General features: G+C 38.7%; 1 protein-coding gene across 4 annotated transcripts in view; it reads right to left on the bottom strand.

The window, feature by feature from the left end:
• Positions 1-27,995, bottom strand: part of CDYL (chromodomain Y like) — a 145,377-nt gene that overhangs the window by 63,050 nt on the left and 54,332 nt on the right. The window lies entirely within an intron of this gene.

Genomic DNA, 27,995 nt, shown 5'->3' with positions numbered 1-27,995 from the left:
CAAATAAAATGCTAACATTTTAAGCTCAGAGTACATGTATGTGCATTAAAGTATAATTTTTTTGTGTGTGATTCAAAGGGGGCTCTTTAATTTCTCATATAAAGGTATCACCTGAATTCAACAAAATGTTTTACTAGCATATTAAGCCCAAAATTCTTTCCTGAAATTATACTGGTGAGGAAGGAAAGCCACAAGACAGATACATAAGTAAATCTTCAGGTCTTCTGCCCCTTCCCCTTGAGTTCTTGCCAATATAACTTTCTGAAAAAGGGTATCAATGAACAGTCTCTCTCAAAGAACATATGCAAGTATCCAATTCTAGTTGGAGAATGCAATGCAAAGAATTTTATACAAAACAAACTCTTCAGACACCTACAGAACTGTAGATAATTTCTACTAAGATTTTTACAAACCAAGACAAAATGAAGAAAGGCACAAACATCTCACCCACAATCAAATGTAGAGTAAAATTCTGACAAATCCAAATCATAACAGCCTTCTTTGATTACCGAGGGCATAGTAAAACTGACCAAAGTTCTTTTTGTTAGAATTACCTTCTAAAACTCAATCTAAAAAACAAAAATGTGAAACAAGTAAAACCAGGCTTTCCTTGACATTACAAAGTCCTCCAATGGATTGCTGAGCAGTGAAATTAATCAAAAAACTAAACCCATTTTACCTACCTCTGGACAGTCTGATTATCTCTCTAGGCTCAGAAATGTGCCTGAAATGTGCTACAGGGTTGCAGAAGACAGAAAGAAAAGCATGGACAAAAGGTTCACTAACACATGAATGAAAATCCATGGAGAAACCCAACCTGGTTAAAGTAGCTCAGTAAGAGAAGAAAGATTACCTTTGTCATTTTGCAGTTAAAATACCAGATAGCCTGAGAAATAATACCAGGGCAAAGCATACAAATATACTGGCTTATATAAGAAAAAGACCAAAGTTGGAAAATAATCACAGCAGAAAGTTTGTCACATTGCATATCATCACCAATAACTGTGTCAACAGTCATACTGGTTGCTAATACTTGCTGGGATTTCTCCCAGAATAGTGGAAGAAGGCTGGCAGGATAACTTTGAAACCACAAGCAATGATGAAAGCTTTTCTCATGTTTGGGTCTTCCACCAATGGCTGGATAACTTGGGACAACAGAGCATCACTATGAAAAATAAATAAAAACCCTGCTTATATCAAAGAATTCTGGTGGACTTTGGAAAAGCAACAGCTTTTTAGATGAGGAAGATCTGTTTTTCACTAGCCATTTGATAGTTGTGTTGCTTATAAAGTACAGGAAAAGTTGCCTTAACTACTAAGAACAGTTTGTTAACTAGTTACAAAAAAAAAACCTCACCAAACAGGCAGATAGTTCTATTGCAAAAAAATACAGGAATAATATAAACATAACTATTTGACAGCACTAGAAAGAAACCAAAAGCCTGAAACCAAGGAGACTGGAGCCTTAAAACAAGGGAACCCAAGGACTTCTGTGCTCCCTAACCTGCTCCTGGTAGAATTCAGGCTGAAAGTGCAGTCTTAGTGTCAAGAGAGTTGAGTCAGGAGTTGACAGAGTGGCTACAAATCTAAGGAGGAAATCACAGACAAAAGGGCCTCATGGAATCAGGAAACCCCAAAACAACATTATCAACTCCTTCAAGTCCTCAGAAGATTCCTGAACTACACCAGTCCAGTGGAAAGCATAGCTGCTTATGTTGGGAGCTCCTCCAAGTTTGATGATTCACTAGTGTAAGGTACAAAGAAACTGGTGACTCTCAAACTAGGGTAGGAAATAATTAGCAGCAAAGAACAAATGTAATTAAATCTTGAAGTAGGGGGGTTTCTGAGTCAGAATCAACAGTATTAGCATACCTACAAGTCAGGAGGTGATATTTCCACAGCTCAACGCAAATGCATCTGAGATCAAAGGGGAAAAATATTCAGCACCAAACACCGGAAAATGAGAAAATGTAGCTAGACAGTTCAGTAAACAATTCAGGAAATTAATACCCTCAGTTAATTTAGTTATTTGCATTAGATTGTAACTCTGGAGTATCCAAGCATGGAGAAATGGAGGAAGGGGAAGGGGGGATGGCTATTCGTATAAGTATAAAACCAGCATCCTTGGTCTATTTGGGTGTGCATATCTTTGCTGTGCACCCAGCTCTGCAGACCTGTGAAGAAAGCCTCGGCTACTACTGAAGTCCTATATCCTGGTGTTTTTTATTGTGAGGGTTTCTCACACTAGGAAGATCCACAGGACTCAGCATACAGCCCCACTCGGCTATGATTTACTACAGTGGATATTAAGCAAAATAAGCAAAGGGTAACTCCATGGGATCAAGGTAGGGGAACTGCAAGCTTACATAGGTTCTCTCCCAGTAGAGACACAAAGAACTGTGTTTCATTCCACTGGCAACAAGTTATCACAACACACACAAAGTGCTGTCTACCAGAGAAGTTAATTAGTGATTCAGTGTCCAGGATTTTTACTGGGGGCTAGTCAAATAGGCACTCTGCCTAGCATGTATCAAAATATCAGATTCTTGGAAGGAAAGCAGATGTTCGGCACAAACCATACCAATGATTATTGTAGTCAAACTTAAAAAATATATATATGGAAAATACACACTAGCCAGTGAGTAGAGGACAGGAGGAAAAGATGTTATATACAGGGCCACAATGATGAAATGAAGAGAAAGCACTGAAGGAAAACCTGTCAACTCAGAGTTCTATTTCTGAGATGGCAGAATGAAGAGCTCTGCACACACATTTCCGAACCAAATAAGCAAAGCTAGTGAAACTTTCTAAAAACAAAAAACCTAAAGTCTTTGAACACTGTCCTAAGGCCATGGAGTAAATGAAACTTTTATTCAAGAAAATCTACCACTTGATAAGACCAAAGAAAGTTTGTGACTTCTGAGCCATGACCCATCTTCTTCTTTCCCTGCCCTCCAGTTCAGGGTGACAGCAGCTTACTCTGGATGGGTGTAGCCAAGAATATGGGCTATCTACCCTCAGTACGAGACATATCATATCTCAACATCAAGACAGGTCACCAGCATTCCCTCTCTCCCTCTCGCCGAAGCAGTACGACAGAGGTCAAGAGCTCCTTTCCTCAAACCAGCAGCCCTTTACTCAAGGAAAACTTACCCCAGGGGTGATAGGGCAAAAACCACCAGGGCTCTGACTGCTCTTACCCCCAGTTCACTTCTTGGCGAGAGATTCAATGTTGTGAGAGACAAGCTGAGAAGATCCAATGTTACCACTCTATCTGGCACCCACACTAGTGGTTCAGAGGTTTGTCTAGGGGAGAGGTTATCCTTAAGAAATATGATGTTGTTTGAGACAGAGTATGGGGAATTTTAAACTTAAGAATGTTCTTGACAATGATAATTAAGAGCAAAAAGCTAAACCATAGCTCATCTAGTTCACCAGGGAGAATCAGGAAAAGAGACAGCTAAGAAAAGCCTTCCTGTAATAAGTTCAAATCTCAAAGACTGATCTCAAAAACTACCCCTACCTAAATTTAACTGAATGACATCTCAGAGCAATTTATATACCAGGCATTGTCAAAAACAACAGAGTAATTATTCAACAAGCTAAGTGTAATATCAAATAAAGCCAGCAGCTTAGAGAAATCAGGGAAAGAGTCAAAGAGGGCCCCACTCAAACCACTGTCACCCTAGTGCAATTGTGTGCTCACCCAAAGCTGGGATCTCTAGGAGTCACATCATACCTTCACAAGTAGAGAAAATAGACCACTAAAGTAGCCTAGCCAAAGACACAAAACAAACAACCAAGCAAATAACAAAAATAAATCCAGTATCCAGAGCTGCATAACGTACAACCTAAAATATTCCGTTCTTAAAAAATTGAAAGATGTGAAAAGAAACAGGAACAAGTGGCCTATACATAAGGGGTAACAAGCAACAGAAACTGCTGTGAGAGGGAGAACTACCAGGTATAACATAGTTTGTTTTTTTTTAACTAAAAGTTTAAAAAAATTATAATACCATGATTACATGCCAATGCTTTAGGTAACTTATGAGGAACAAATCCAAAACAAGACACAAACTAGTGAAACTCACTCAAGAAAACCTCAATAGCTCTATAACAAATTAAAAGAGTAAAATCATAATCAAAAACTTTCCACAAAGAAAAGCAAATGGCTTGCTTCACTGGTGAATTATATCAAATTTTTAAGAAAAATTAACACCAATTCATAAATTCTTCAAAAAATTAGAAGACAGAATACCTCACAACTCATTCTATGTGGCCAATGTTACCTTGAGAGCATAACCAAGACATAAGAAAAGAGATCAGTATCTTTTAAGAATTACAGATATAAAAAGAACCCTCAACAAAATACTAGCAAATTAAATCTAGCAATATATAAAAACAACCATTACAGAGAAAAATTTTATCCCAGAAAGGCAAGGTTGTTTTAACATGTGAAATTAATTAATGTAATATACTACTACATCAATAGATTAGAGGGGAGAACTACATCATGGTCAACAGATATAAGAAGAGCAATTAAACACTCAACAAAGTAGGAATAGAGGGAACTTCCTCAATCTGATAAAGGACACTGAGAAAAAACACACAGCTAACATCATACTCAACGGTGAAAGACTGAATCCTCCTTCCGCCCAATCAGAAACAAGACTCTACTTCTATGTAACATTGTATAAAATTCTATCTGGGTAACTAGACAAGAAATTAAAAGGCACCGAGACTGAAAAGAAAGAAGTAAAATGATCTCTATTCACAGATAAAATGATCAACATAGAATAATGTTAAAGAGTCAATAAAATCTATTAGAACAAACAAGTGCAGTAGTATCAAGGGCCACAAAAATCAATATACAAAAATAAATTGCATACTTTAGTATACTACATCAACTATATACAGTAGCAGTGATCAAAACAAACACAAGATTAAGAAAACAGTTCCTCTTATTATAGCATCAAAAGGGAAAAAGTATTTAGGAATAATATTCAACTATAAAACACTGTTGAAAGAAATTAAACACCTAATTAAAATGGAAAGACAGTGCATAATCATGGATCAAGAAATATAACAGTGTTAATATCATAATATTTCCCAAACTGATCTAAAGAGTCAATGCAATCTCTACTAAAATTCCAGCTGATTCTTTTTTTATATATATTGGCATACTATTCCTTAAGTCCATATGGAATTGCAAGGGACTCAGAATATCCCTTTCAAAAGGAAGAAAAATAACCTTTAAAAAGAACAATAAAGTTGCAGGACTACATTTCTGAATTTCAAAACGTACTATAAAGCTACAGTAATCAACAGTGTGAGGACTTCCAGCCAAGATGGAGGCCTAGACTGACCCGCTCCATGTCTCCCTGCATAACAAAGAAGGACTACAACTACCGTAAAACCTGAAATAACCAGAAGTTCCAGAAAATAAAGCTACATGGAAGTTCAAATGTATGAAGTTATAAACAAGTGGTGCTTGTCTGGACGGGTAGGAGGGGTTAAGTCGGGGGGGAGAGATCAAGCTGTGCTGCCAGTGGCAGCTGCAGCGACAGGCGGTGGGACTGCAATAAGTGCAGTCCCGCGAGAAGTGCCAGGTGAGCATCCCCAACTGCAGTCCAGACCCATCAGCTCGCGATTCCAACGCTGGGGAAGGCAGACCCCCATTGCCTCAGACTGTGAGGCCCTGAGGGCGTGGGGAGGGAGGAAGAGGCTTCCGGTCTCTCAGTGGAGAGTGAATGGCAGGAATCCATGTTGGAACCCCGCCCCCACAAAAACCCCACAGTGTGAGAAGTGTCGCCCTGTAGTGACTTGTGCATGGGGCGGAGCCCCCTATAGCATAGGAGATGTGACAGCCCTGCCCAAGAAGAAAAGGTACACAAACCTGTCACGATGGCAGGGTTAATGATAGAGATATCAATCACGCAGCTGACCAGAAAGCAAATACACGAATTAACAGACGAACAGATAGATAAATCTTTCTGAGGCGCAGTTCAGAGCTATAGTTTTAAGACAGTTTACAGAAATAATAGCAGGACTTGATCAAGATGGGCAAGGAATGAAGGCTAGTCCTGCTGAAATGAACAAACACACATACGAGACAAGTGGTGAGGGAAGGAAAACCTGGGATCAAACCAACAAATTGGAACACAGGGAAGGAAGGAACAGTCAACCAGTGCAGAAAGAGGAAACAAAAAGCGAGAAAATGAGGAGAAGCTCAGAAACCTCTGGGACAATTATACAAAAGCGAATATCCGAATTATAGGTATGGGGAACATATTAGGGGGAAGTCAGTGGGGACGGGGGAGAGGGGAAAGGGAGGAAGATGATGCAGGAATTAAGAAGCATAGTAGGAGGAAGTGGAATAAACAGGGAGATGTTGAAAAGAACTATATGCACAACCGATGGGCATGGACTAAGGGGGACACACAACTGGAGGGAGGGGTGTCTCTGGGTAGAGGGGAGAAAAGGGAAAAGAAATTGGGACAACTGTAACAGCATAATCAATAAAACATATTAAAACAAAAAACAACAGTGTGAACTGGCATAAACAGACAATACAGATCAGTAGAATAGAATAGAAAGCCCAGAAATACACCCTTGCATACAGGGTTCAAATGAATCCCTATAAGGGTGCCAAGACCATTCAATGGAAGAATCATTTTTTCTCCCAACAAATAATGCTGGGAAAACTGGATATCTATATGCAAAAGAATCAAGTGGCCTCCTACTTTATATCATATACAAAATTCAACTCAAAGGTATCAAAGATCTATATGTAAGAGTTAAAACTATAAAACTGTCATAGTAGAGTAAGCAAAGGTTTCTTTGCTTTACACCAAAAGCAAAAGTAACAAAAGTAAAATAAGTGAACATCAAATTTTAAATCTGTGCTACAACAAACACACCTAGACAACCCACAGAATGAGAAAAAATTTTGCAAATTATATTTGATAAGAGACTTTTACTGAGAATACAAAAAGGCTTACAACAATAGTAAAAAGACAAACCAATTTAACAATGGCAAGTAATCTGAATAGACATTTCCCTAAAGAAGATATACAAATGGCCAATAAGAACATGAAAAGTAGCTCAACAGCAATAGCCATAGCAGAAATGCTTATAAGAACCACAATGAAATACCACTTCATACTCCCCTAGGATGGCTATAATAAAATAGATAACAAGTGTTGGCAAATATGTGGAGGAATTGGAACCCTCATATGCTGCTTATGGCATTGTAAAATGGTGCAGCCACTTTGGAAAACAGTTCGACATATCCTCCAACAGTTAAATATAGTTGCCATATGACCCAGCAATTTCACTTTTAGATATCTACTCAAGAGAAAGAAAGCCTCTGTCCTCATCAAAACTTGTATAAAAAGGTTTATAACAGTCAAAAGGTAGAAATAACAAATGTCCATTAACTGGTGAATGGATTAAGAAAATATTATATACCCATGTGAGGGAATATTATTCAGTCATGAAAAGAAATGACATACTAAACAACCTAGATGAATCTTGAAAATTTATGCTAAGTAAAAGAAGTCAGTCACAAAGATCCATGTATTATATGATCCAATTATTTAAATGTCCAGAATAGGTCTTTTTGGAGAGAGAAAGCAAATTAGTGGTTATTTAGGGATAACGAGGCAGGGAGTAAAAGTGGGAAGGAAACGCAATGGAGATGGGGGCATAAGCAGGTAATAGCTAATGGGCATGGGTTTCTTTTTTAAGTGACACAAATATTCTTAAATTGACTTGGTGATGGATGCAATGAAGTAAAAACAAACAGTCAATGAATTGTATAATTTAAATGGATGAACTGTTTGGTATGTGAATTAATCTCAAAAAAGAAAAAAGCTGTAAAGAAAGAGATAAAATAAAGATACTTTCAAAGGAACAAGAGCTGAAAAATTGTGCTTTTTTTGCAACAAACCTTCAAGGTCTATGAAGGATCTGAAATTTCACCTGAAATCTACAAGTTAGATTTCAACAGTTTCTTTGAGGCTGATAAACACAAGACTCCTCATCAGAGAAAAAATATTTTATTACTCATAGTAGTTAATTGTCTAAGTATCAGCATCTGACTGTGCTGCTTATGTAAGCCTCAATTCCTACAGGGCAACACAGTACAGTATTCCCTCACTTACTGTGGATATTACATTCTAGATGCCCCCTACGAAGTAGGAACCTTACATTTATGCTACACTTTTTAAAAAAATGTGCTTTATCGATTATGCTGCTACAGTTGTCCCAATTTCTTTTCCCTTTGTTTCCCTCCACCCAGTGACCACCCCCTTCCTCCAGTTGTCCTCCACCCTTAGTCCATGCCCATTGGTTGTGCATATAGTTCTTCTCAATATCTTCCTGTCTACACCACTCTCTCCTACTATGCTTAATTCCTGTATCATCTCCCTTCCCTCTCCCTCCTCGCTGACCTCCCCTCAATATGTTCCCCATACCTATAATTCTTTTCCCACTCTCATTGCCTCCTTAGTTTGCCTTTGTTTTGGTTCCCTAGCTTCTGTTGTTGGTTGTTGTAATAGTTTTCATTTTAATGTTCATAGTTTTGATCCTCTTTCTCCTAAGCAAGTCCCTTTAACATCTCACGTAACAGTGGTTTGGATCTGATGAACTCCTTCAGATTTACTTTGTCCTGGAAGCACTTTCTTTGTCCTTCCATTCTGAATGACAGCTTCGCTGGATAGAGTAATCGTGGCTGTAGGTTTTTGCTTTTCATTACTTTGAATATTTCTTGCCAGTCCCTTCTTACCTGCGGAGTTTCTTTTGAGAAATCAGCTGACAGTCTTATTGGGACCCCTTTATACGTAATGCTCTTCTTCTCTCTTGCTGCTTTTAAGATTCTCTCTTTACCCTTAATTTTTGACATTTTGATTATAATGTGTCTTGGTGTGGTTCTCCCTGGGTCCAGTAGTTTTGGAACTCTCTGTGCTTCCTGGACCTGTAATTCTATTTCCTCCCCCAAGTTAGGGAAGTTCTGCTTCATTATTTTTTCACATAATTTTTCAATTTCTAGTTCTTCTTCTTCATCTTCTGGCAACCCTATGATTCGAATGTTGGCCCGCTTATAGCTGTCCCATAGGTTTCTGAGCCTCTCCTCATTTTCCACACTTTTTGTTTCCTCTTTCTGCACTGGTTGACTGTTTGTTCCTTCCCTATGTTCCAATTTGTTGATTTTATCCCTGGTTTTCTTTCTCTCCCCACTTGTTTCATATGTGTTTTTGTTCATTTCAGCAGGACTAGCCTTCATTCCTTCCCTGTCTTGTTTAAGATCTGCTGTTAGGTCTGTAAGCATTTTTATAACCAAAGCTCTGAACTGTGCCTCAGAAAGAATTCCTATCTGCTGCTTCATTAGACTAGATATTTGCTGTCTGGTCAGCTGTGTCACCGGGATCTCTATCATGATCCGTGCCATCCTGACAGTTTTGTGTTTACTTTTGCTTCCTAGGTGGGGCTGTCCCACCTCTTATGCTAAAGGGGTGGAGCCCTCTGCACTCGTCACAACCAGGCGACCCTTCCCACCACGCTGTGACATTTTGTGTGGGGGTGGGGGTCCAAGATGGATTGCTGCCGTTCACTCTCTGCTGAGAGACTGGGAGTCTCCTACTCCGTCCCCACCCCTCCAGGCCTCATAGTCCAAGGCAATAGGGCCTGCCTTCCTCAGCATTGGAATCGCAAGCTGATGGGTTTGGTCTGCAGCTGGGGTTGCTTCCCAGGTGCTTCTGGCCTCCCCTTAAATACGGTTGTGTCTGTGCTTACAGCTGTCCCGCTGCTGTTGCCACCAGCACACCTTGACCTCTCCGCCCTGACTTCGCCCCTCCCACCCATCTGGATGAGCACCACTTCTTTATAACTTCATATGTTGGACTTCCATTTATTTTCTGGAACTTCTGGTTATTTTTGGTTTTGCGGTAGTTGTATTCCTTCTTAGTTGTGGAGGGAGACGGAGCATGTCAGTCTAGGCCTCCACCTTGGCCGGAAGTCTCCTCTGTATTTTTTCTACACTCTTAAACCTGCATAACTTGAACAACATACATATACAGCACCGCAAAACCCCACGATATAGCGAAAAACCTGCAATAAATGTTTGAATATAATATTTTCAAAAATCCTGTGATGTGAACCACGATATAGAGGGACTACAGTAGTGAGGGAATACTGTACTATATTGCCCTGTAGGAACTGAGGCTTAGGTAAGCAGCACGTCAAATGCTGATACTTAGACAATTAAATATTATATTTAATTATCATGGATTTTTTGCTATAAGGTTAATAAGGGACTGGGAACGGTTTATAAGTATGTTGGAAGGGTTTACAAAGCCTTAATATATATATAAATACTAAAATAAATGTAAGGTTTCCACTTGGCTGATTTTCACCTATCGCCGGGGGTGGGGGTGGGGGTCCAGAATGTAATACCCACGATAAGTGAGGAAATACTGTATAAAGAGGGCTAGATGACTTGGCTCATGCAGTAGGTTGCATTACAGGAGGGGAACCCTAGGTTTGGGGAATCAAATCTCTGTAATGGTCCAGTTAGCATGTCTGTCCCATGTCTATCATCCAAAGCTATAAGTAAATCTACCATAAAGGGGTCTGAAGGGAGGTACTATCTTTGTCTCCAGAACTGCTTGCTGCACTGACATTACTGACTAGAATAGGTAATGCAGAACAAATGCAGTCAGAGTCTCCGCTCCCCAGACATAAAAATTTAAGAGATCTCTTTAGAATTATCTCCCAACAACATCCACCCCTTGTTTCCACTGTGTTGGCTTCTGGAAAATTTCCCTCTGAGTACACCACTCCATCAGCCTGGCCAGAGGCTGGGAACAAATCCATTCAATTTGTCTCATGCAACATTTAATTAAAGCTATTCAATGCTATCAACAGGACTCCAAGCAACAGGCTAAGCTTCAATGCAATCTTGCGCTAAACCATGCCTCTCAGTGTCCTGGAAGCAGCTGGCCAAACACATCCCATAAACCATCACAGTCTATCTCAGAGAGCCAGATGGCTTTCAACGTTAAGTGTCTGAATTGACTTTTCCTGTTGCTCTGGGGCACATACAAAGAAATACATTAGTAATGGCATAAACTCTGACTTGACCCACAAGGAAATCCAGAGCAATGGTACCATCTGTAAAACCCTGGCCAGTGAGCTGGAGCTGCCTTCAATATCTCCCAGAGCCCTGGTGTATTCATTGCTCACTTCAGAGAAAGTCAGGGACAAATATCCTATCACCTTTTCCATGGCTCTAACAGTTGGGCCTACAGGATGTATATATACAATAAGGCAATTACTACTCTAGGAACTTGCTCAAAGAAATTGGTATTTGCCTCATTTTAGAGAGATTTCCACAATCTTATAAGGATTGTATAACCTAGTGATTATTCTTTCTTAAACATTTACTTTGAAGGTCTTTGATGACCAGCCTTAAGGGGCAAGTCACCATGTCTGTGAAAGGGAGACATGTTAATATCTGGCTCTTATACAAGTACAGTCTCAGTGATGCCCATGTTGACTCAGGAAAGTTTTGTTTACAACTACTGGGGTTCCCTTAGGTGGGCCCTCTATCACTGGGGGCACATGTTGACAGTGCCACACATGGCTTTAGAGCTCAAGATTCACAGTTAGTCCTTGTTGTTTGGGGAGATTGCCTCAGAGCACTCAGTCCAACCTGTCCAGTTTGTCCACTCAACTATTCAGGTGACATTCATCCACACCATAGGATAACAGTGAGGACTATGACAATGGGGATGAGAAAACTAGAATTCTAGAGTGTTAAAAGGTCTTCTGTATGGCAGGTGCATGAGCATGTCATCCTATACTTCTTCTGATCAAAGTTCTCAGTATGGTTACAATGAATGCATCAAATACTTGTTGGAGTATTCTGGCCAGGAAAGACAGATTTAAAGTTGTATTTAAGTCACTTGGGAAAATTTGGGCAAGCCACACCAAGGCTTTTTCATTACTGAGGAAGACTCCAGGAGTGGTTCCAAAAGACAAGGATCTTAATGTATCTTCCTTCCCAGTATCTCCTGAAGTGTAAACTATTCCAGCTCCAGGTGCCAGCAATGATGCCCACCCACCACCACCACCACCAAACTGGTGTTCCCAGTAGCTATTTTCACCTGTTCACCAATCATCCCCTATCCCCACCTGGGCCTTTTGCAAGAGTGGACCAGATGCAAAAGCAATAAAGGTATTTTTATATAGCTTACATATATCCATATGTGCATTCCAGTCCACTCTCCTTGGCTGCCAGGTTACCATGCTTATTATATTAACAATGGCTGGACTTTTTCTGAAAAGACCTCATAATATCCATAAAAATATCTCCAAAGTCTGGTCCCTTCACTAATAGATAATGCCAAGAATTCAATAATGAAAAGAGCAAATATAATTTAAAATGGGCAAAAGATTTGAGCATACATTCTCAAAATTATGTGAATGACCAGTAAACATATTAAAACGTGAGGAACATCATAATTTACAGAGCAAATACAAATTAAAGACCAATGAGATACTACTACACATCCATTAGAATGGCTCAAATGAAAAAACACAAATAGGGAGCATGTTGGACAATCCTATGTAAGTCAGTGGGATTTTTAAATGGTATGCCACTTTGGGAAAAGGTCTAATAGCACTTTATAAAACTTAACAAATACTGACACTATGACCCAGAAATTCCAATCCTAATTACTCACCCAAGAGGAACAAAAACATATGTCTACAAAAAGACTTGTATAAAATTCTTTAAAGCCACTCTGTTCCTAAAGATCCAAGTTAGAAGCCATCTAAGTTTCCAATAAGTGACCAATTGTGGTATATGTATACAATGCTATTCAACAACAAAAAAGAAACTGGTGACTCATGCAAAAGCATGGCTGAATTCCAAAAACATTACACTGAATGAAAAATAAAAAAACCTTACTTAAAAGAATACTTATTATATGATTCAGTTTAAATAAAAATTATTGAACCAAAAAAACGACCCCCAAACAAACAAAAAACCCCACAAATAAACAAAAAAATCCCATATTTCAAAAACAAGAACAAAAGAGGTTGGTAGGGGATTGGGACTCAGCATCAGTGAAATTTCTGGGGAGATAGCTTTAAAGCTTTACAACCTTTTGGGTTGCACAGGTATATAATATGTCTTTGTTAAAGTCAGCAATTCTTATAATATGTAAGAGGTGTCCACTGCATTGTTAGAAAATTTTACATCAAAAGAACAACACTATAAAAATATGGACTAGATAATAAAATGCATGCTAAATGAAGCTCTTTAGGGGGAAGTTTACTGCTGTCAGCATTTATTTTAAGAACTGTCAAAAAATAAGATGCCTTGGTAAATGGAGAGTGGAGTAAACAGTAAAATGTTCATGGAAGAATCTACGTAAGTGGGCACATGAATGTTAACCATAAAATCCTTTCAACTTAGGTATTTAAATTTTTCATAATAACTTGAAGGAAAAATAAATCAATGTTCATTTCTTTAAAAAAATTATTTGTTGTTTTTTAATTTATTTTTAGAGAATGGAAAGGAGAAAGAGGGAGAGAAACATCACTGTGTGGTAGCCTCTCACTTGCGCCCCCAACTGGGGACCTGGTGTGCAACCAAGTCATGTGCCCTGGACTGGGAATTGAACCAGCGACACTTGGCTCGCAGGCCGACGCTCAATCCACTGAGCCACAGCAGCCAGGGCCTCATTGTTCATTTCTTATTTTAGAAACTAAAATGAAGAAATCTATAAGCTACTCCTAGGGAAAATAAGTAAACTCAGCGAAATCACAAAATTAAATTAAGACAAACGAAACCCAAATAAACAGAAGAAGGAAGTGATTAAGATCAGAATAGAAATAAGCCAAATAGAAATTAGAACTAAAAATAGAAAAGATAAATAAAATTGAGATCTAGTTTTTTGAAAATAGCTAACCTTTAGCTAAACCCATCAAGAAAAAAGGGAGGATTCAAAAACAAACAAGCAAACAAACAAAAAAAAACCACCATAAATGAAAAAGTTACAACCAACACCACAGAAGTTAAAAAAAAAAAAAAAAAATCAAAGAATATTGCAACCAATTACCCAGAGGGGGAGCAGCTACAAAAAAACTGGGTTTTATTTATAAAAAATTGTGCATTTATTCTTACATGTTTAAACTTCAGGCACCTTCGAAGTACTCTCCATTTGATATAATACACCAATTGAGACTTTTTTCCCCACTGCTCAACATTCTTTTATGATAAAAATTTTCAACAAAGTGGATATAGAGGGAACATATCTCAACATAATAAAGGCTATATATGTTAACTCATACAACTCTGCCAAAAAAAAACAAAAACAAAAAACAAAAACAAAAAAACCCACAAAATAATCTAATTAAATATAAGCAGAGGGCCTGAATAAACATTTCCCTGAAGAAGACATACACATGGCCACAGACAGAAAAAAAATGCTGAACAGACTAATCATTAAGGGAAATGAAAATCTGAGGGCATTATGCTAAATAAAATAAATCAGACAGAGAAAGACATAGAACATCAATAAAGTATGAACAATACTCAGAAATGAAAAATCAATGAAAATCATCTCTTAAGTTTACCCATTATTTGGATTTGACAAAAAAAAAATTTCAAATCAACTATTAAACACATTTTTAAAATTGGGGTGAAAACCATGTTTAAAAAACTAAAGGAAAACATGACAATGACTCAAGTAAGAAATAGAAAATAAATTGTAAAAAGAAAACAAAAATTCCAGAGTTGTAAAACACAATAACTAAAATGGAAAATTCACTAGATGGGCTCCATAGTGGATTTGAGATGGGAGACTGATCAGTGAATTTTTGAGAGATCAACAGACTTTTATCTAAACTGAACAGAAAAAAATATTAAGGGAAAAAAGAAAAGCAAAAATATATTTTAATAAATAATGGCTAGGAACATTCCAAATATGATAAAAAGCAATTATTTACAGATTCAAGAAGCGTGACAAAGCTAACAATGTAAATACAAGGATATCCTCAGTTAGAAATACTGTACAATAAATAGTCAAACCATTAGGATAAAGACAAGAAGATCCTGAAAACAGGAGAGAAAATAACAAGGAGCATGTATGTAATATGAAAACAACAATAAATGGTTGGCTTTTCATCAGAAAAGATGGGAAGCAGGGGAAATCACACATTCAAAGTATCAAAAGGAAATCAATGAAGAATTCTATTTCTAGCTAACTTATCCTCCCAAAACAAAGGCAAAATAAAGACATTTCCAAATAAATGTTAGTGAGAAAATCCACTGACAGCAGTAGAACTCACTAACAAAAATAAAAATTACTAAAGAAAGCCCTATAGGTTAAAAGGAAAAGACTTCAGCTAGTAATACAAAACGAAGAAAGGAAGAGCACTGGTAATAGTTAATATGTGGGTAAATATAAAAGACTGGTTGAATATTGTTTCTTTTTCTACTCAATTTCTTTAAATAAAACAAGACCATATAAAGCATGAATTACAACATTGTGAATACCTAACATACTAGATATAATATATATGACTATGTAGCACAAAGAAAGAGGGGAAAAATGAAGATGCACTGGAGTAAAGGTGATATATTGACTGGAATTAAAGTAATGTGATAAGATAGAATGCAAATTACAATCCTTAGAGCAATCACTAAGAATATAACTGAAAAATACAGTTTAAAAATGTTTGGCATAAGAGAAAGTAGTAAAGGTAAAAACAACAAGATAAACAGAAAATTAGCAAACTAACAAACTAAATTCAACTTTTTCAATAATTACATAAAATGTGAAAGAACACTTGAAACAAGAAGCAGAAGTTGTCGGACAAGACTTCAAAAAGCAACTAAGAACTCTGTCCAGAAAGAGTCCAGCCACTGTTAATATAATGAGAACGATTTGCATGACATCGATGTAGCCTGGCTGAGAGTGGACTAGAATGTGCATGCGTGAACAATGACAATTTCACTGTACTAGTCAGCGGGGTCTGTACATGACTGAGTGAGCATGTGTACTGTGTGGCTGTCACATCCAAAATCACTGAGTAGAGAAATGAATTTGCCTAAAATTTTGCATTAAGCTTGAATGTTTCTCTGCAGAAACTATCTGGATAATTCACAAGGCTGCAACTATGGGCAACTGGTGATTGGCAGCTTTATCATGACAATGCACCCACTCATGCATCACAAGTCCTGCAGAGTGTTTTGGCAAAACAACAAACCACCCAGGTGAAGCACCCCCTGCCCCATAGGTCAGATTTGCCACCCTGTAACTTCTGGCATTTGCCAAAACTAAAATCACCCTTGCAAGGGAAGAGATTTCATCCATTAATGAGATTCCGAAAAATACGACAGGGCAGTTGATGGAGATTGGGAGAACTGCGTTAGGTTCCACGGCGCCTACTTGGAAGGGGACTGAGGAGTCATTGTCCTATGTACAATGTTTTTTGTATCATGTATCTTCCTCAATGTCTCTATTTTTTATATTACATGGCTGGATACCTTCTGGACAGAGCTCATATATTCTATCTACAAGAGAACACTTTAGATTCAAAGATAAAAATAGGTTATGAGTAAAAGAACAGAAAAAGATATACTATGCCCACAAAAATCTTAAGAATGATTATATTCATATTAGACAGATTATTAGACAAGAAATATTATTTAACACAAAAAGGAGCATTTCGTAATAATAGAAGGGTCAATATTTGAGAATATAATAACTATGTATATACCTAAAAGAATCAAAATATATGAAACAAAAACTGACAGAAATGAAAGGAAAAATGCAACTCTACACTTAACACTGGAGATTTCAATACCCTTCTATCAATAACTAATAAAATAAATCAAAACAGAAAATCAGCAATGATATAGAAAACCTGCACTCTATCAACCAACTCAGCCTATCTTACATGTACAGAATACTCTCTCCTGTTAAGGGCAGAATACATACTCTTTTCAAGTGCACATGAAACATTTACCACAATAGATCATAATCTAGGCCATAAAACAAGTTTCAAGAAATCTGACAAAACTTAAGACAAAGGGATTCTTACCGAGACAGATAACAGGCAAAAATCTTGTTCACTGACAACAAGGAATTTAATTAAGAAATCAATAATTTGGGAATTCTCCCAAATTTGACATCAAACAACACACTTCTAAAAATTTCTCAACAGTCAAAGAAAAAAATACAGGATAAACTAGAAAGTATTTGGAACTGAAATGAAAACGGTAATACCAAAACTTATGGAATGTAACAGATATAGGGCTTAAAGAAAAAAATTTTTAAGCACTTATTCAGAAAAGTAAAAAAAAAAAAATCAATACTCTAAGCTTTCCACCATGGGAAATAAGAGCAAACAGAGACCAAATAAAAGCCCAAAGCAAGTAGAAGGTAGCAAATAATAAAGATCCAAGCAAAAATCAATCCAACAGCAAAAACAATTATTCAGAAAAATCATTATTGAAAAGGTCAACAAAACTATTCAACCTTTAGCTATACTGACACACACACACACAAGACAGGCCACAGAAAAACATGCATGTCATGTATACACAAAGGGGTAAATTCCACACACAGAGGTTGGCCAGGTCTGGGGTTCACCCTACCAGGCTCTATGTGACCTTGGCAGGTTACTCAGGCTCTCCAACTGAATAGCTGGATAACAGTGGTAGCGACCCTTCGAGGGTTACTGTGACAAGTAACTGATGTGTGTAGGTATAAAGCATTTCATTGCCTGTCACCTAATGAGACAATTTATGTTACCCATTATGACATATGATTAAGGAGATAACTGGGAAGAAGGATCAATAAAACAGTGTTTCAGGTCCAACTCTTAGATTTTACATGAGTTTCCCCATCCTTGGTGTAATTAACCTTACTCCTTGAATTTTCTATACTATGTTTTTTTTTGTAAATCCAAAAATCAAAGCTCTTTTTATTTAAGGGAAAGAGGGAGAAATAGGTCTCACTTTAGACAAAAACCATGTTTTGAGAAAACAGGAATCAGAAAAGAAAGTGAATGAATGAGGCTCCTAGTTGAAATCTTTGCATTAAAAATATGGCACCAATTTTGAAGGGCATGGTAAAGAGTAAAGGATGCAAGGAGCCTTGAGCTAGTGCAACATGTAAGAATAAGTAAATAAGACAACCCAATTAATGAAGTTGACCAATCTTTATACTGAATGAATATAAATCTGCATCCTTAAATTATGCTATTTCACCAGAGAGGTGGTCTTTCCTCTACACAGGCATAATGAGAAGTTATCAACAAAAGCTGACTGAATTTCTTCAGAAAAGAATTTGAAGAGAAGCCATAAATATCAGAATTCCTGTAAAGCTAGATGAAGGGTTTGGGAGAAGCTCTAACTCAACAAGACTTTTTGAGAAGCAAAAGAAAAAAAATTTTTTGAATTCAATGACAGATTTTATTGAAATAGATTAAAGGAATCAAAAAAGTTTAATTGTGGTAACAAATCATTGCCCAAGATTTACCAATATGGACTTCAGAAAGCAATCATGCATATCAAACAGGAAAACTAAAATTTCTAAATAAAGATACTTCCAGGGCTAACAAAGCTGCAAAGAAGGGAGAATTAACAGAAGACATGAAGTCTGTTAAAAGTCCATTGGACCTATTTTCCAGGAATGTTTAGCTAGTTTAGCCCCAAGTAGAGAAGTCCTCCATTAGAGTAACATTTACAGCAGCTGTTAAGTTAAATATTTAGCCTTACATTAAAACTATTTTATACATGTAAATTTGAGAAAACTGCTAAGAATTTAGCCCCACATTAAACCATACAGGATTGCCACGAACAAAAAAATTCTATCTACACTTGTCAAAAAGGTTTGGGGTTTCTCTTTAAAACAGTAATAAGGAAATGTCTTAAAATTATAAATTAAAGACCCTATTATCTTCTTGACCTTTCCAACCGGGTATAAAAGGCATCTCAAACTTTCACCTGCCCCAAACTGAACTCCTGATGCCCTGCATCCATCCTCACCTGCAGCCTTCCCCATTCTGATTCCCAGCTCAGGCACCAAGTCCTCTCCAGACTGGCCATCCTCAACTCTCTCTCTTACATCCATACCCAGTCTTTCCAGAATCCAAGTAGCTCTCAATGTTCCCACAGCCAACATCCTGGTCCATGTCACCATCTGTCTCCTTGCTTCTTCCCTTGACACCCTCAGGTTACCCAGCTTAAGCCCTCCAATTGTGTCTCCTCACTCCCCTCCCAACACCAAGGGACCTCACCACTCCTCCCACACATCAGGCACTTCTTTCTCATTCAGAGCCTTTGTCCTTCCTGAAGCCTGCCCCACAAGCCCTCTTCTTGAATATCTGATGGTTAACTCCCTCATTTCCTTCAGGTCTTTACTCAAGTCACTTTCTCAACAAGGTTAACGCCCACGCTGTGCTACCTAAAATTTCAAACTGTATCTCAACACTGCACACCACTCCCTGCTTTTTTATTTCCCTTAGCACTTATCACAGTCTGACATAGTACATACTTTATTTTATAAACTTGTCTGTTGCTTATCTCTTCTACTAAAAGGCAGGAATTTTTATTTTGTTCACTGCTATACCCTGATGCTCTTTATCTGTTTGTGAACACAAAAGACGCATGGCCATGATCATGAGATTCCTACAATCTATATGAATAAGGTGGTTCAATTCTCAGTACTCTTAATCTGCCAGAAATTAAATTGTAACTCTTTTCTTCCAATTGTCCAAGGTAAGGATTTAGCCAGGCGCAACCTTTCCTTCTTAGCAACAGATAGATAATGAGCATAAAAACTATACAGGAGAAAAAAAAAAAAAAAAAAAAACTATACAGGAGAGACTCCACTACTAAACTAGATCACAATAAAGCAAAGGTTCTAAAACCTGGCAACTCTGCACAATGAGAGTTTATTTTTTTAAATTGCAGGCAGAGACTCAGTGTGTCAGACTCAATTCCACTGATGACCTTTTATAAAATTACCTAGAACATAATGTTGCATATAGTAAGGTTAACGTTCTTTGAAATTTAACTTTATATTCTTATATATGTGCATAGTAGGATGTGATGTAGAACATATTTCTAACTGTGGGTTGCAGTCAAGAAAACTTTTGAGAAAAATGGTCCAAAAATAACTTTCATAAGTGTTTGTGACTTCCCTCAAGGGGGAAAAAAAAAGCTATGTAAAGAAGTTCTGGGCGTATAAATATGTAGTTTTCTAGGTGGAGAGTTCATGGCTTTTTGGCAGATTTCAGAAGGGATCCATGGCTTAAATAGGTTGAAAATTACTGCAATAAGAGAATATTAAGGAAAGGTTTTTCAATGGTATTTTCTGAGAATTCATTGTGGGTCAATTAATTTATATAAACCATCTTTCAATCTACCCAGTCCATCTAAAATCCTAAGGCTAATTATTCCTGAAATAATTATTTTCCTTCACTTAATCCTTAACCATCCTTGTCTGTACACAGACTAGGTCTACAATTCCAGCATTTGGTAAATAGCGCTCATATTTACCTCATCCATGTATTTAATGATCATGACCAGATCTTGGATTCCAACCTTAATGCTGACTCTCTACATGACTCTTGGCTGACGATTATCAGGGGCCTCATGAGATTTGCTCGTCCTTTAATCTTAGCTAGTTTTTAAGACAAGTGACCAAAAGAGTATCAAGCAAATGAGTGTAGGTTTGCTTCAGGCATAGCTCCCTGCAACATATACCCTGAGAGATGCAGATTTGGGGGATTATAGTCTCTTGGAACTTAGTCCTTCTTGGGCTGCCTCTAATAGGTCAGAACTTATCTTTTAAGTATATAAATGCTAAATGGGGCAAGATTTCACCTGTCAGTCTTGGAACCACTTTTCCCCTCACAAAGGGCCATGAGACTGCCAGGTATTTTATTCCAGGTGGTTTAGCATCTCACCATTTGAAAACAGTTACCAGATTATAAGATTTTCTATATTTATTCTTTCTCTAAAAACTCATTTAAAATGAGAGCACACACCCTTATGCCATGTGAAGACAATGAGATGTCCATGAGCCAGGAAGTGGGCTCTCCCCAGATGCCAAATCTACTGATGCCTTGATCCTGGACTTCACAGCCTCCAAAACTGTGAGAAATAAATGGCTGTTGCTCACCAACCAACCAACCAACCAACCAACCAACCAACCAACCAAATAAAACAGCACACATATGGAGCTCCCAGTTGACTGAAGGCTCATGTAACTTCAAACAAAATGATCATTAGGGGCCCACAGGGTGCACAGTTCTTTGTACTGGGAAGAACCTTCATGTTAAAGCTGTGAGATCTCATAGAGTCAATATATAACTAAGTATCAACTTGTATAAAATCACATAAATAGAATGATACTCACTGGGGATGCTGAATTTAGAAAAACTGAGATGAAGAAACACGTCTTGAAGAAGATAAGCCCTGAGCTATGTCATGCAAGATGGCTATCACTTGAATTAAGTCAGTCTAAGAGACAATTCCATTGAGGAGAAAATAACCTGCTCAAATATATCAGGTTGGTGCAAAAGTAATGTCAGACATTTTTAAAAGAAAGTTTTAGACAGTATTTATTAAATTTGTGCCTCTTCTCAAAATTTCTTGATGTCACAGTGATTAATATATACCTTATTTTTTCAGATTATCAAAATATTGTTCATAATCGTCTGCAATATCTGCACCCATGTTTGTCCCATCTAAAGGCCACATTAGAAATGTTTTACTCTATGAGTTTCAAAAGGTGCCAATGCAAGTACAGCAGCAAAGTCTATTCAGAGCACTTATGGGGACGATGCAGTAACTGAAAGAAGTTGCAGGAGGTGCTTTTCCTGTTTCCGAAGTGGGGATTTCGATTTCAAAAACGAGCCAAAAGAGGGTCGTCCAAAAAAACTTGATTCTGAAGTGTTGGAAGCTGTTGTCACAGAAAACCCCACCATTACCTCTAGGGAACTTGCAGAATAATTTAATGTATCCATACAACCGTGCTGCGTCAACTGAAAAGTATAGGAAAGGTTTCACTAGTTAGGAAATGGGTCCCACATGAACTGTCTCCAGAGAATCTGCAACAGCGTGTTGCTTGTTGTGAATCATTGCTTTTGCCACACCTTCAGGCACCATTTTTTAGGCAGACTTGTTACAGGTGCTGAGAAGTGGATCCTTTACCATAACGTTAAATGCCGCCAATCGTGGATCAGTCGAGGAGGAAGAAGAGTTCAACAACCAAGAGGAGGACTTCATCCAAAGAAGATCATGTTGAGTATATGGTGGGATATGGAAGGAATTGTCCACTACAAACTGTTAGACAACAAACAATTACTGCTAATCTTTACTGTGAACAACTTTGTCATTTGAAAGCAGCTTTGAACCAAAAGCAGCCCTTCCTTAGTCAACAGAAAGGGTGTCATTTTCCATCACGATAATGCTCGTCCTCACAGAGCTCGACTCACCAAAAATTTCTTGAAAGAGCTTGGTTGGGAAACATTGCTTCATCCTCCATATTCTCCTGACCTTGCTCCTTCTTATTATCACTTGTTTCGGGGACTACAGAACCATTTTGAAGGTCTTAAGCTGACACCAAGAGAAGAGGTTGAAAATGAGTTGGATTCATATTTTGCTTCAAAATCTAAAGAATTTTACCAGTGTGGCATTTATAAGCTAGTTGACAGATGGAATGAGGTTATAGAAAGCAAAGGAGGTTATGTTAACAAATAAATATTTTCATAATCATGGGCTTTTTCATTTTTAAAATAGACCTCGAAATCAGACATTATTTTTTGCACCAACCTTATATATAGGGTCTTATGTGCAGAGCACTGGTTCTGGGAGTTACCAAATATCACCTTATTTGTTGGCTGGAAGAACTGGGCTACAGAGATAGGTAAAGCACAGCTCTGCCCTCCAGTGGCCATACACACACAGACTGCAACCTAGGGGTCACTTTAGGGACGTAGACACACAGGGAATACCTTACACAGAAAATCAGGAAAACAGATTTTCAGGAAATGCACACCTGTGTTGACTTTTAAAAAATAAATAAATAAAAGTGGGAAGAGGATTCCAAGGTGATGAAACAAGGCATGCAAAAGTACAAAAGTGAGCATCAAATGAGGGTTCTGGGAACTAAAAAGCTGTTCTGTTCTGTACCTGAAGGTGTTGTGAGTGGAGAGGCCCAGTGACAAACCAGGACGTGGCAGTGTGCTGTGCAAGAGAGGCTGGACTTTACCCTGCAAGCAAAAGTGATACTTGCTTTTTTCAAAATAAGGAAGGAAGGAAGGAAGGAAGATAGATCCCTCTGACAGAAATACGGATACTGGAAGGAAAAGGACAAAGGCAAAGTCAATGCAGTGATGGAGAAGGGTTTGAAGCAAGAAGGGAGTCAAGTTGTATTTGAGAATAGGTTTAAGGGCTCCGTTAGAGCTATCTTGGGTTACATGACCCAAACTTGATTGGTTGGAAGCCTGGATTCAGATGCAGGCTTTGTCATTAAACAACTGGTTCTGGAGAAGTCTTTACCCTCTGTTCACCTCTCTGAACTCTGGTGTGTTCATTTCTAAGAAGAAAATAAAAATACCCATCCTCAGGCAGGACTAGTTTGAAGTTTGAATGTGGTAGTACCTGGCATACATTAAACATTCAGTAAGGTTATCCACAGTTAATATTCCTGCCAATTATATGAGGAAGTATAGGGAGAGTCTGGATAACCTCACTGCCAAATGCAAGGAAGAACTCTAAGACTAATAATGAGGGAGTACAGGACAGATGTCAAAGAAAAAAAAGGAACCCACTGGCTAAATAATTGGACAATCCAAACTAAAAAAAAAAAAAAACAAAAAAAACAAAGAAGGAAAAAAGACTGTATTGGAATCACTGAGTGAAAATTAAAAGCCCATGACGATACACACACAAAGAAATTAAAACCCAGACTATCATTAACTAAGGTAACCTTTATATTAAATTTAAACGTTGTAACTTGGTAAAAAGAATTAAGCCCTGCCCTTCTAGGAAGAACTATAGTTCACACCAGCTGATGAAAGAAAGCTCTTCTTTACAAACTAATTCCACCTACTAAATACAGAAGAAATGACAGAATTAGAAAATCATCACATTGTAACACTCACTGAAGATTCCGCAAGGACCGTCAGCGGATGCTAAGATTACGTGTTTAAACGTTTTCTGCCTGGTGCCACATGTTGCCCCACCTTGTTATCTACTAAGATTAGATTCGAATACATCCCTTTCACAACAGAGACAACACTAGCCAAGCCACCAAATTTGGCCTCCACCAGTGGGACAACCTGCCACTGGGGGGTCTGGTGAAAGAATGTGAGACAGCAGAGCACCTATTTATAAGAAGTGCAAGCGGTAGAAACATAAATTACAAAGCACCACCAGGCAACAATTAGATAAATCCAGAACATAAGATATTGAACAAGAAACTGGCTTTGGTTACTTCAATAATTAAAGGGCATCTTTCCGTTAATTGGGAGCAGTACTTATTGGAAGTCATCGTTTCGTTTTCTGGAAAGAGCTCATAATAGAGAACTCCCTTCCAATCCCACCATATACACATCACCTTCTTTGAATGAAGGCCTGTCCTTTGGTGTGGTTGTTGGTGGTTCATTTTGCTTCCCTTCCATATTATTGTAGTGCCCACTTTTCTTCACCTGTAACAATTTGTTTTAAACATGGAATATTTTTATTATGTTGAAGTAGAGAATCACATGCAGAAATGTGGTCAAGAAGGTCTTAGTGTTGTGTTGTGTTTTTTGCTTAACAATGTAGAACCCTAACATCAAAAATAAATGTAGGACTTCTGGCCAAGATGGAGGCGTAGACAGACACGCTGCATCTCCCTCCACAACTAAGAAGGAATACAATTACCTCAAAACTAGAAACAACCAGAAGTTCCAGAAAACCAAACTGCATGGAAGTCCAGCAAACAAAGAAATAAAGAAATACTCATCCAGACAGGTAGGAGTGGCAGACCTGGGGTGGAGAGGACGTGGTGTGGTGGTGGCAGTAGCAGCAGCACAGTTACACATTTTAAAAAGTCAGGAGGGACACCTGGGGAGCGCTCCCAGCTCCTCACCAGACCACCAAGCTCACCATCCCAGGTCCAACCAAGGAAAATCAAGCCTCATTGCTTCTGACTGTGCAGACCAGTGGGGGTTGGGGCAGAGGCAGAAACTGCTGGTCTCTCACAGAGTCCGCTTGTTTGGGGGGCCCCCACGGTCCTAGAACATCCGCAGACCCACCCACTATGGGAACGACGGCCAGGGCAGCAGCTAGAGGAGCACCAGTCCGGAGTGGAAGTGGGAGAGGTGCCTGGAAAAGGGGCGAGTGCTGAGCTGGCGGCATTGTTCCCTCTCGGACCCCTCCCCCACATACAGTGCCACAACGTGGTGAAACAGGTAGCCCTATACTGACGAATGTCTAAGGCTCCGCCTCTTAAAACATAACAGGAAGGACAGCTCTACCTGGGACACGGAGGCAAACAAACACAGGAGCCTGTCAAAATGAGGAGACAGAGAAGTATGGCCCAAAAGGGGAAATGGATCAAGGTTCCAGTGGGAAAATTAAGCGACAAGGAGAAAGTCAACCTAACGGACACAGAATTCAAAACACCAATGATAAAGATGCTCACAGGCTTGACAGATACGTTTGAGTATGGCAGACGCATAAGAGAAGAAGTGAAGGCTATGCTAAGTAAAATGAAGGAAAATCCACACAAAACCAATGGTCAAAGGGAGGAAACCGGGGTTCAAATCAATGATTTGGAACATAAGGAAAAAGAAAAAAACAGTCAACAAGCACAGAATGAGGAAGCAAATTGAAAAAAATGAGGAAAACTTCCCAAATTTTTCAAAGGAGATGGACATACAGGTCCAGGAAGCACAGTGGGTCCCGGCAAGCTGGACCAGAGGGGACCACACCAGAACGCATCATGATTGAGATGCCAAAGGTGAAAGATAAAGACAGAGTCCTGGGGGCAGCAAGAAAAAGGCGGAGAGTTGCCTACAGGGGGGTGCCTGTAGGACTATCAGCTGATTTCTTAGAAGACATTTTGCAGGCAGGAATGGACCGGCAAGCAGTATTCAATGTGATGAAAAGCAACCTACAACCAAGACTACTCTATCCAGCAAGGCTATCATTTGGAATGAAAGGGCAGATGTAGTGCTTTCCAGACAAGGTGAAGCTAAAGGAGTTCATCATCATCAAGCCATTATTATATGAAATGTCAAAGGGACTTACTTAAGAAAAAGAAGATCAAAACTATGAACACTAAAATGAAAAAAAACTCACAACTGTCAACAACTGAATCTAAAAAATAAAAACAAAATCCAACTAAGCAAACCAGAATAGGAACAGAATCATAGCTATGGGTATCATTTGGAGGGTTATCAGCTGGGAGGGTGGAGGGGGAGAAATGGGGAAATGGTGCAGGTATTAAGAAGCATAATTGGTTGTTACAAAATAGACAGGGGGATGTTAAGAATAATATAGGGGAGGGTGAAGCCAAAGAACTTATATGCCCGGCCCATGGACATGAACTAAGGGAGCTGGGATTGCTGGAGGGAAGGGGCGTACTGGGCAGAGGGGAGCAAAGAGTAAAAAATTGGAACTACTGGAACAACATAATCAATAAAATTCATCGTCGGCAGCCATCCGTCTCGAGAGACGATGGTGTAGCTTCTTAAGAGTCTATCTGCACTGCCGAGAATGGCTGTGCAGTCCGACTCGGGAGTGACACGGTATCTGTCTCCTCCCGTGTTGAATCGACATCTTGCGATGACGCTGGAGTGTCCTCTCCAGTGAAGCTGAAGCTACAGAGCCTGGGCAGGGTGATATGGAGGGTCTGCTGTTGCCCATGCAGCAGACCCCCCCTCTCTTCGCAGCTGAAGGGTCCAAGGGAAAGACGGAGTCAATACAGCTTGGCTTCAGGTGCGCCGCAGGAGTTCCGGTGTTGACTACAACGTCAGACCGCCTTAGGGACTCCGGCTCCAGATTTTCTGTCGGGGTTTACTCCCTTAGCCTTTCCCCTGAAGAGGTATGCCGCAAGGCAGCGGAGGTTTTTTGGAGTCAGAGTTGGCTCAGTGGATTGAGCGTCGGCCTGCGAGCTAAGTGTCGCTGGTTCGATCTTCCAGTCAGGGCACATCAGAGAAGGAAAATCAATAAAATATACTTTAAAAAAAATGTAAGTGAGGGGACTTCTTCTAGAATAAGTATCGGGTTGGCCAAGAAATCCGTTCTGTTGTTTTCTGTAAGATGGCTCTATTAGTGCTTAGCTGTCTTTAACTTCATTCGGAACAATTTTGTTAGATTGTATTGTGACAGTTGTCATCAATGTGCATTTAAAAATACATGTCAAAAAACTGGTGACTTTTCTGTGTAGCCATTTTAATACAGAAGATTGAAGAAGACACACATTTTTGGTAAAAATGCAACTGAAATGCCAAAAAAAAAAAAAAAAAGAAAGAAAAATTTGTGCAGTGTATGGAGACGGTACCGTGACTGATGAAACGTGTCAGAAGTGGTTTGCAAAGTTTTGTGCTAGAGATTTCTCAATGGATGATGCTCCATGGTCTGACAGACCAGTTGAAGTTGATAGTGATCAAATCAAGACATTGAGAATAACCAATGTTATATCAGGTGGGAGATAGCCAACATATTCAAAATATCCAAATCAAGCACTGGAAATCATCTGTACCAGCTTGATTACGTTAATCACTTTGATATTAGGGTGCTAGATTAAGTTAGGCAAAAAACACAACACAAAGACCTTCTTGACCACGTTTCTGCATGTGATTCCCTACTTCAACATAATAAAAATATTCCATGTTTAAAACAAATTGTGTTACAGGTGATGAAAAGTGGGCACTACAATAATATGGAAGGGAAGCAAAATGAACCACCA

This window comes from Furipterus horrens, unplaced genomic scaffold, assembly GCF_987537825.1.
Source record: "Furipterus horrens unplaced genomic scaffold, mFurHor1.1.pri manual_scaffold_3, whole genome shotgun sequence".
In the NCBI taxonomy this organism is placed as follows: domain Eukaryota; kingdom Metazoa; phylum Chordata; class Mammalia; order Chiroptera; family Furipteridae; genus Furipterus; species Furipterus horrens.
This window is presented reverse-complemented; position numbering and strand designations above follow the sequence as displayed.